This window comes from Cupressus sempervirens, chromosome 1 (assembly GCF_028749045.1).
Source record: "Cupressus sempervirens isolate cs-2001-9-10 chromosome 1, ASM2874904v1, whole genome shotgun sequence".
Taxonomy (NCBI): domain Eukaryota; kingdom Viridiplantae; phylum Streptophyta; class Pinopsida; order Cupressales; family Cupressaceae; genus Cupressus; species Cupressus sempervirens.
Genome location: NC_143118.1, coordinates 207,504,492 through 207,516,529, shown reverse-complemented (window position 1 = coordinate 207,516,529; position 12,038 = coordinate 207,504,492). Strand labels below are relative to the sequence as shown.

General features: G+C 34.3%; 1 pseudogene; it reads left to right on the top strand.

Moving 5' to 3' along the window:
• Positions 1-3,614: 3,614 nt before the first annotated feature.
• LOC149576875 (putative LRR receptor-like serine/threonine-protein kinase At1g67720) lies at positions 3,615-10,305 on the top strand (annotated as a pseudogene).
• Positions 10,306-12,038: the final 1,733 nt, after the last annotated feature.

Below are 12,038 nucleotides of genomic sequence, written 5' to 3'. Positions count from 1 at the left end.
GGAGAAAATGTCTCCTCATTGTCTATTCCCTCCTTCTGAGAGAACCCCTTTGCCACAAACCTTGCCTTGTATTTCTTGATGCTACCATCTACACCATGCTTTATCTTATAGATCTAGCATGATCCAACAACTGCTCTATTTTTTGGTCTAGGCACTACCTCCAACACATCATTTTGGATTATTGAGGAATACTCCTCAACCATAGCATTTTTCGATACCTAATGCTCTGTAGCCTCTTGATAGCTAGAAGGCTCACTATCTACCAATTGACTAACTAATGCCACATAGTTATTGACCTTGGCTGGTTGTCTCTATTGTCTTGTACTCTCCCTAAGATTTCCCATAAGCTCCTGATTATCCCTTTATGTATCTAGAACCTCATGGTTCCTACTGCCAACTGTAGAGGATGAAATGTCAACCTCTGAGTCTTGTAGATGCATTTCTTGTTGCACTTGTTGCTCCATACACTGTGAATCTTCACTACCTAAGTCTACACTCGTACTGGTAACTATACTTGAGCTTTGCTGCCCTTGACTCCGTCTTAGAGCTTCTGTTGGTTTCTCACTCGGATCATCTACTGTCAAATCTCTCAATCTCCTAAATGCCTTGTCCTCCATGAACTTGACATCTCGCCTGAAAATAATTATTTTAGTGCCCGGAATCAAAATCCTATATACCTTTGAGGTCTCACTGTACCCAACAAAGTACCCCCTCTTTGTAGTTTGATCTAACTTTGTACGTGTATCTCCAAGAATATGAAAATATGCCAAACTCCCAAATATCCTGAAGTTACCAACATCTGGCTTCTTCCCTATGAAAGCCTCCTCTGGTGCCATCTTCCCTAGTACCTTGTGTGGAACTATGTTTTGAATGTAGATTGTTGTATTACATGCCTCTGCCCATAAGTAATGGGGCATGTCCTGGTCATGTAGCATAGCTCTTGCTACCTTTGATATAGAATGGTTCTTCCTCTCAACAACTCAATTTTGCTGTGGATTGTAAGGAACAGTCCATTCTCTCTTGATTCCTTCTCTGGTATAGAACTCCTGGAAGACATTTCCTTTGTACTCACCTCCATTGTCTGACCAAAAAGCCTTTATCTTCTTTCCTATCGAATTCTCCACAAGAGCCTTGACCTCTTTGAATTGACTGAAGACCTCATCGTTAGTATTCAAGAAGTATGTCTATCTCTTTCTAGAGAAATCATCAATAAAAGTAACACAGTACTCATATCCTCTAAGAGATTTCATCGACATTGATCCACAAACATTTGAATGAACTAGATCAATAACACCCTTAGATCTGGTGTCACTCCTTGGAAAAGATACTTTCGTGAACTTTCCCAAAACACATCCCTTACATACATCATCATGCTCTATGCTCACCTTTGGAACACATGTCACTGTCTCACGAAGCAATCTAAGTGCTCCATGATGAATATGGCCTCCTATGCCATAGCTCTCGAAGATCTCTAGGATTACTATAGCTCATGAGTGACTTAGGAGTATCAAATTGCAATCTATAAAGGCGACCACTCCTAACTCCAATAGTTATGGGTGATTTCCAATCCTCGTGCTTAATTAACATATTTGTCTCTCTAAAGAGTACATTATACCCCATATCCTGAAGAACAAATATAGAAATAAAATTCATACCTAAGCCTGGCTACAACACATCATGAAATGGAATTATCTTTCCATTCTCCCTCTGAAACTAAACAGTCCCTTTCCCAATTGGGTTGAGTTTGGACAAGTTTCCCGTAGAAATCTGGATGTTGGTGTCCTCCTCCTTGTAACTGGAGAAATACTCTCTAACTCTTGTCATATGAAATGATGCCCCACTATCTATATACCAAACATATTGTGAGGTTGAGCTAACCATACAAGCTATGAGTGCAAACTCATCTTCCATTCTACTAGAGAGTTCTTCCGCACTTGCTGAAGCTGCCATTTTCTTCTTACCCTTCTTCCTCTTTCGGCAATTACTGACATAGTGGCCAAACTCATAACATCTAAAGCACTTGACCTTAGAAAGGTCCTTCTTCTTCTCACTTTGTGAATTTGATCCTTTGCTAGATCCCTTCTTTGCTTCCCCTTTACCCGCTAGGGCAACGTTCTCTTTTTCCACCTCACCTTTTCGACTCTTGTTGGGCCCATTGACAAGACTTAGTCTAAACTCCTCTTAAGTGAAATCAGTCCATAGTCAATCCCAACTTGGTAAAGTATCTCGTCCATTGATAACTTGAATAAAGACACTCCATTGTTTAGTAAACCCATTTAGGGCTATTCTCACTAGCTCATCATCATTGAGACTATCTCCAACAACTACTAACTCATCCTTGACAAGTTTGAGCTTATTAAGGTAACTTGTGACGTCTTCTCCCTGGTTCATCCGGGTATTCTTTAGCTTCTTTCTAAGAATCAACTTCCTATTGGTGGTAGCATTTTGGTATAGATTCAAAATGGTGTCCCACATCTTCTTCGTTGTATCTACCTCTGCAATATGTGGAACAATATGATCCTTGACACCATCAAGGATAATCCTCCTCACCTTGGCATCATCCTTATTATGTGCTACAAGCCGTGTTGCATCCGTTGGTATAGGCACAACACTGGTAGCATGATTCTTGATAACCATTCTCTTCCAACAATAAAGAAATTCTAGCCTTCCAGACACCAAAATTCGAGGCACCATCCAATCTATCCTGATCTCTCAAACTAGCTGAAGCCATCTCAAGGGTTTAAAGCAATAGTAAATCTAAAGAGATCAAAATTTCTTTCCTAGGGAAAAACTCTTCTACCCTTAATAATGCTCTAATACCATGTGAAAATTAACTATTTTAGTCACTGATTATTAATCTCCTATCGTAAATGATTATTAAACTACTGAAAACAAATTCTCAGCTAATATTGAAAAATAACACAACTTCAACTTCACTTATAAAATATGGAAAGAAATGCGCAACACAATGAATATAATATTTTTGGACAAATTGTCCCTAGAAAAACCCCTAAGGGAAAACCAGTTCTATAGATGAGGAATTATATTAAACTTCAACAAATTAAGAGATAAAAAATTCCTTGCCTCTCACTGGCAAAACTTTGACAACCTCCTAATTTCTCCTGCTAATATTCCCCACTGCTATTCCCACGCTAACACTACGCCCTTGCTAACACTGCAAACTTACAAACTCATTTGCTAGCACTGCAAATGTTTCTCCAAACTTCATCTCTTATTCTTCCAAATGCCCCCCCTGACCTCCTCTTATACTACTCATGTTGGTAAACCAACGGTCAAGATCGATTTACAATGTACGGTCGAGATTAAAACAATTTAACAACCCTAGCCAAGTTGGTTTCTAGTTTTTTCCAAAAATGGTCAATTATTTAACAAATATTTGTCTCTAACCTAAGCAATTAGTTAGCAAAACAATTACTTGCTAAGTAATAACAAATGGACGAACAGCTGTCCAAAGCTAACTAAACTAACAAGGTTTATATCTGTTGTATTGTCTGATTGATTCATGTATAGTATATATGCATGAATTTTAAGTGAAATGAAATTGTTTTGGGCATGATGATGGTCAGATTGAAATTGGACTTAGCAAGACTGCTATGCGGTATGAACAATGATATTTTGATGGAAGCTTTTGTACAAGAATATGATTGAGTAATTAGTGGATATGACAATATGGAATTTTCTTCTATTATGACTGTAAAATGAGGGGTCAATTTGTCGATGGTGAGATTGTTTACAATTTAGGGAAAGGTATTCGGATGGTACTTGTGAATAAGCTATTTCACTCATCAGCAGCGTTGCCAAAATGAGGAGGAGCACCTTCACAAAGAGCTTCATCGCTCTCCTTCAATCAATGAATGTAAACTAACTCATGTTTATCATATAAACTCACCTAAAATCATGTTGTCCGTAGAAGTCGCCGTTTACAATGGGTCAACCACGACTTGGACGGGTCGCTCACGGTGTGGATAACTCCTCCGTTAATTACGGAAGGTGTTGGTAAAGGTCCTTCATTAACAGACGGCTTAGAAAAATCAGTATTATGAACGATTCATACACGTAATGGAATTTTCTTAAGCTTTGACCAAATAATTCTGTGCTTGCATTCAATTTCTTTTACTTTGGGACACATCACCAATTCGTTATAATGTTGTATCTTTTAAAAGTCAAATACATAGTTTTGAAATTAAATGTGTTAATTTATATTTAAAGATCAATGAATTGAATTGTGAAAATTGAAATGAATTAAATACTATATTAGTGTGACTTACAAAGGTAAGTGAATTTTGACTCTTTAACATTTTAAATCTAAAAATCAAACATTAATATGTGTTCACTGGTGCGTTCACCAATAAACTAGGACCCCTTCACTAGAAACTATTAGTCATATAAACCAATAAAGTTGACTTCCAAATTACACAATTGAATTTAATTCTTATAATAATGTAAAATATTAAACGGCTTCAAATTAGATCTGACTTTCTCTATTAATAAGTTTAGCGATCGGTTTGATCTATATTGTTCATTTGTATTGAAGAAATATTGGGGATCTCTGTGTAAATATGCTCCATTGTCATTCTTTGTTTACGAAGGTGCACAATATAGGTTACAAAATCAGAGTCCTGTCTATTCTGTGTTTCACTGCAAACATCGTTGCCCTGTGTGTCTCAGTTTCCGCTCAGCCAGGTAAGTACACACGAATGCGCGAATTTCACCCCCAAGAAAAACTTATTATTGCATGTTATTATTTCGATAGCTTATTATTGCATGTTGGCGAAACAGGATTCCTCAACATTGATTGTGGCGGGAGAATGAATTCCACGGACCCGGAGACGAATTTGACCTGGATTGCGGACTCCAATTACGTAGACGTTGGTGAAACTGTAAATTTTTCTGTACCGAGTACACCATTTCACATGCAATCCATGCGCCGTTTCCCAAAGACTCTAAATAAATCCTGTTATCGACTGCCTATGAAGCCGAACGTCAACTATCTCCTACGGCTTTGGTTTCTTTTTTATTATTATGATCAATCTCAAAATCTTCCTACCTTTAATATCTCCTTCGAGACGGAAGGACTGCTTATTCAGAAGGTTCAGTCAATCAACTCTGCGCAAGGTTTGGAATGGACAAGTGAAAAGATCTTGACAAGTCCAAACGGGGTTCTTTACGTTTGCTTCATTCGAACATCTGATGATAGCGATCCATTCGTCTCTGCAATACAGTTAAGAAGTCTTTTGAGTGGGATGTACAGTTTGCAAGTGAAGCCAGGGACGATGTTGAGCTCTGTCACTCGACGTGATATTGGTATCAACTCAACTGGCAGTGTCAGGTATTTATCACTTTCTCGATTTCTTCCACATATCAACAAGTATTTCTCGATTTCTTCAACATTATTATAATTTACTTTTGAATCTTCATAAGAAGGTGTCGAATTAGTAGAATAAAATTTTCAAAGTTTATATTTACATTCGAATCAATAGACTAATTTTATTTTCGTTTGAATCAATTAGGTATCCTGATGATGAATTCGATCGGTTTTGGTCGACAGACAAAGGCATAGCTTTAGATAACAGAACTCTACCAATATTATCCACACGTTCCGTGGATTTTAACAATCAAAATAATAGCAGCAATGTTCCTCCAATCTTTGTATTGCAGTCAGCCCTAACTGTAAAAGACTCTACGGAGCCGCTGGCTTTGCGTCTAGAAAGGCAATATATTAAAACCTTAGTTGTACTCTACTTCGCAGAAATTGAGGTGCTTAATTCCTCTGAATATAGGAAATTCAAAATTGTGGTAAACACGAAAATTGTTTGCAATGTAAGCTTGGATGAGAAAAATAATTTTGTACAAGTGCCCCTCATATACGACTCACAACAGCAGGTAGAGTTTTCTCTGGAGGCTTTACAAGATGAGAAAGGTAAATCCAACCGCGGACCACTCATTAGTGCTTTAGAATATTATAAAATATTCGACAGTGAGACCGTAACTGACTGAGGCGATGGTAAGTTTGAGTGCTTTAATCTTATGTTAGATGGATTCGTTCACCAATTATTATCCATAAAATAGAGGTCAATTTGACTTACTGTGAAAAAAATAATTAGATATTGTATGTTTGAGATTAATATTTGAGATTGCTTTTGTTATAAAAATGATGGTTTTAGAACGATGCGTTTTGAGCTGCAGTTGATGCACTTTTACCAATCAAAACGGCTTTTGGCATGAAGAAATGGATATCAGATCCTTGCTTTTCTATTCCGTGGGAGGGAATCAAGTGCAACAAAAGCTACACAGTTAGAGTTGTAGAAATGTAAGTTGAATCATGTCACCTTACATGTTATTTTGTATGTTATGGCAATTGGGTTGTGTAGGAGAGGCTGATGAGAGTGAGTTTATCTCATTGTATTCATTAGCGATCTATCAGGAAGGAATTTGTCTGGAGCTGTACCAAATCATATCAACCACTTAGCTGAATTGAGAAGCATGTGAGAACTCTTTGTATCTTAATTTCTCTTTTCATTTTCTTAATCTATTGGTACAAATCGAATATAGTAAAATCTATCTGTTTTTCACAATCTAAGATAATCTTTGTTTTACTTTTTGGGATTCATTATCAGGACTATCCTGAGAGCTGAAGAAGTAGAAATCAGCACTCTAAATTTTTTTATGATAGAATGTAATGTCCATACAAAACACACATCTAATCGAAGATATAAACTATATTAACAATGAATATAATAATTTTAATTTTACTGACAAGTTTACTTTTTTAACCTTTTGTTTTGAACAGTTCTTTCCAGGACAACCATTTATCAGGAATTTTACCTGATTTATGCAATTTAACAAGATTAGAGATACTGTAAGTGGAGCCGAAACCGATCATCCATTACATATACTTTTTATTGACTATAAATGACTCTTCCAAGCAAATTGCAATTATTTTGACCGTAATATGTCCAGGCGGTTTCGAAACAATAATCTCAGCGGTACCATCCCAGACTGTCTCTCCGAATTGAGAAACTTGAAGGAACTGTATGTCCTCCTTTTTCTTGGATGTTTCAATAATTTTGTAGTTTAATTGACTTATGTTATTATTAATTTTTGAAGTCAATCTACTGATGGATCTTGGATTTTGATCAGAAACGTTATAAAAAATCTAGCGCACATTGAATTCAAAATCTAATGTCAAATGTACTTTTTATCTGCATCTGCCAGAAGTTTAGAGAACAATAACTTTAGCGGAGTTGTTCCCGAAGGGCTTTTGCGCAATAGATTATTGGACATTAGGTAATCTCTCGTTCTTTCTAATATAATATCCTTTAAACTAGTATAAACACGTGTACTTGGGTATTGTTAATATTTGAGAATTTTTAAAACATCCTACGCCAGGTATTCTGGGAATCCGGGTCTATGCAAGGATAGTAACCAATGCAAGTCAAAAGATAACAAAATGAAGATTGTGTTAGGATCAACGATTGGTGCTGCCATTGCTGCTTCTGTGGTGTTGATATCCATTCTTATGTACCGACGAAGAAGACACCAGATGAATCCACAGCCACAGACATTGTTAGGTACTAAGAAAGATTTTCTTATGAAACAAATTTGGATCATTTTTAAATATCACATATTAATATGAAAATTAAACGTAAAAAAAAGTTAATTTTGACTGTTTAATACTTTGAATCTTTTTAATGTTTAAACATCCGATATGCCTCTAATCACCTATATTTACTATATTTACTATATTTATTATGTTTTGTCAACGATATTACTGATGGACGTTCAATACCAGTAGCGGCAGCAAACACTTTAAGCTGTCGTTCATTCAGTCTGCTGGAGATGAAGACAGCCACGTCCAATTTCAGCCAAAAGATTGGAGAGGGCGGTTTCGGAAGTGTTTACTTTGGCAGGTTAGCTGATGGAAAAGATGTAGCTGTAAAGCTGCTATCCTCCTCCTCAAACCAAGGAATGACAGAGTTTTTAAATGAGGTAATTCAAAAAACTTCGGATTAAAAATCAAATATAGATGTTTAATTGCAGGCAAATAGCTGGTGTGTTCTAGTTAGTAGAATCTTACCTTAATTTTCTTTTAAATTTAATTACTGTGTCTTCGTTTTTAGAAGTCTTGGATATATCTAAGAATCAACTGTAATTCATTTATCATTTAATTAAAATATTTCTAGTGAAGCTATTTTATATTTGTACTCTTTATTTTAAACCATTTTTTAAGTTTAAAGGCCGATTTCTTTTGTTGATGTTCAGATTAATCTCCTTTCTGATTCTAAATATGTTATTCTTATTTTGTCTGAGTTCCATCTGATTTACCTGAAGTATAATAAAAATAGAACATCCCCTACCAATGAACAAAGCGAGATTCCAATAACTATCCTTAAACATCACACGATGACAAAAAAATTAAGTTTGAAATAATAAGTCATCTTTGACAATTTAGTACTTCTATCATAGAAATGAGATCTTAGTGTGTGATGCTTAAATAGGCCAAGCTACAACAATGTAATGAATGGTGAATTAGTAAAATGCGGTTTTTTTGAACTCTGTGTAAATGTATATTTTTCATTACAATATGCATCAACTATTCATCTTTTTAGTTTACAACTGCTAATTCTCTTCTTTGATTTCTGCAAACTCAATTATCCATTTGTTCAGAATATTTTTTCAAGCTCAGATACTAATTCTAGAATATAGCACACTCATATTTAAACAACAAAGACTGATAGAGGATACAAAATCTGTATTGAAATTTCAAAAATAATTTTTAGATTTAAATAAATATTTATCTGATTGGATAATGTGATTAAAAAATTATTTTAATCTTGACAATCTTTAAACATCACATATTAAGGAAGAAATTAAGCTTAAAAAAATATTGTAAATATGAACTATTTGACACGTTAAATTTCAAACAAAGATATAATCTTATAAACTAATAGATAAATTTAATTATACAAGAATTTTATATTATTTTCAGACTCTATCATTTATTTTTAAAATCCTCACTACTTTTGTGATGATAAGATCAACCTCCTTTCGCGAAAACATCACAAGAATTTGGTATCCTTGATTGGCTACTGCAACGAATCCAAAGAGCTTATGCTTGTGTATGAGCATATGTGTGGAGGATCACTGAAGGACCACCTCTACGGTAAGATAATTATTCATAAGAAAAGCAAGTAATATTAGTTTAAGACACGCTAATTAATGTTGATGTCCTCCTCCAGGTTCTCTATCAAACGCTTCCACACTTGATTGGAAAACTAGACTTGGAATAGCTCTAGACGCGGCACAAGGTAAAACCTTTGCATATCCCCTTGATTTTTCCTTTTATTCAATAAAACCAATAAACTGATGTCTAGATTATTCATATTCTTTCTTAATTCATTTTCTATCTTGATGTCCAATGCGTTTCAAGGGCTGGAATATTTGCATGTAAGTTGTACGCCAAAAATAGTTCATAGGGATGTGAGGAGCTCAAACATACTTCTCGATAGCAACCTGCGGGCAAAAATGGCAGATTTTGGTCTTTCAAAAATCATTGGCGATGACAGAATCACAAGTCATATAACCACAACAGGAAAAGGAACAGTGGGATATTTAGATCCAGAGTAAGATGATTTCTATTCCTACTTTCTACAATTTATTTTTTGTCCAAACTATGGGTCCATATATTAGATAAACTAATTTGATGGCATTATCTCTGAATCGTGCAAATGCTTTTGTTAATGAAAGGTACTTTCATACGACTAAGTTGACAGAGAAAAGTGATGTATATAGCTTTGGAGTGGTTTTGTTGGAAATGATATGCGGGAGGAAATCAATTGATCTAGATCTATCTGAAGAAGAACTAAGCCTTTTGAAATGGGTGAGCCTTTATTTATAATACACTCCAATGTTTTATTTCAGCTAACTTGTTTAATATCTAAATATAGGCAGATTTTATAAAACTAAGTGTATATGCATTCTGTGTTCTCTTGTCAGGTAATGCTACATCTCGAGGGGAATGACGATTATGGTGGTGTATTGCCAAACATCATAGACCAAAAGCTATGCATGTCTGATATCGACGTGAAATCTCTCTACCCAATATTTGATTTGTCACTTAAATGCATTCAGAATGAAGCATCGAAGAGGCCGATCATATCTCAAGTGGAAAAACAGATTAAAGAAGCCATGGATATAATTAGGCCCGAATCTTCAACAGAAAAGATAAATAAGCCTCTATATTCCGCGGAGTATAGTTACAGCCTACTTGAAATTGGCAGATAATTGCATGGCAAATGATATTGCGTCCAATCTGACCTCTGATTTCTATAGCAATTCATTATTTGAATTGCTATTGTTATATGTGTGATCGTATAAACATCATATATTAAAGTTTAATTCTTAGGTTAAAAATATTAAATAGTCAAAGTTAACTTACTTTTTAAAATTAAATTTTTTTCTTAGTATGATGTTTAACAATGGCTAGAATTTGTAACTGTTATATCAAAAAAAATTAGTTATACAGTAGAAAAATTTTTGGTTAAAAGCACCAGATTTATAAGTAGTTTTCCTATAAAATTTTAAGATTCTTCAGGGGTTTTTTGAATAATCAATAATATCTACTTATTTGGTATTAGAGGATAAAAAATGATATCATTCTTATTCATTCTCTAGATTATTAGTGATATGTATTAATTATTGAACATATCTATGAAACAAATGTAAAATATGAATTCACAATGATATATATTATTATTCTAAATTAGTAATGATATATATTAATAAAATTTGTATTTAATATATTTATGAAAATAATGTAATGAAAAGATAAAGGTTAAAGTACATGTGATTGTAAAGTGATAAAGTACATGTTTTGGATAGGAGGGAAGCTTGTGACTATGTGGGAAATTCTTAAGGCGGTCAAGCTCTTAAATTTGCATCTCAAAATCCATATAAAATTAAAATGGAATGACAAAATGAAATAATGATGGACTATTAGAAAATTGTAGGATTAAAAAACTATATGTTTGTAGATTTAGAAACTTCTACATGACTAGCTTCTACTAAGTTTGAAACACATCATAAGGAACCTAATGTCATAGATAAACACATCATAAGGAACCTAATGTCATAGATAAAATGTTTCTTTGAGAAAGGCATTTGTTAACAAATACGCAACCAAAAGTGTTTGTGTAAACAAGGTTATTACCAAACTAGTTAATACTAGGTTTGACCTTTTCACACTTAGTTTAAGTTTACTTAGGCTAGTTGAGCTACTTCTCTCACCTTGTGTGGTGCAAACATGCATCCTCCATTGTGGAGACACCTTGTGCATGCACACTTTACATTTTTCAACTGAGCTACAAGTGTTACATGACTGAATGGTTGGTCAGTGACTTTGTCTAGCCATCCCAAATCCTTCTCCTTACCTAGTCATGAAAGGATTTTTTCTATTAATGATACACTAGAGTGACTTCATTTGTGGCTCTATATTTGTTCCTTATTTATCTCTAATTCCTCCTTAGTTTTTTCATGGTATCAAAACAAAAGCATCAGCATGCTAAAGGAGAGAAAAAGAACACTAAAATGGACGAAGAAGGGAAGTACAAAGATAAAATTAATAACTTTCTTTTAAATCAATTATTGGGTGAGTTAAATGTTTCTTTTGTAACAAAGCTAGTAATAAAGAAGTTGAATGCATGAAAAAACAAATTGAGCACCTCAATTTTCTACAAAAGAAATAATAATGTTGATGTAACTGATTTTGTTGAAGTATCTCCTTAAAATTAAGTATTACAAAGGGCAAAGAAAAATTGAAATGCAAGGTCCTACTTACTCTAGAAATTACAAATTTTGGTGCTACACATCATATGTGCTCTCATTTAGATACTGATAATAGTCCATATAGTTTAGATAATTTAGATGATTCAATAGATGAAAATCATTTTTGGTAGATTCACCAACTACATCATGAACATTTGAGGAGGCCTTATAGGCTTCTTTTCTTATTATCTCTT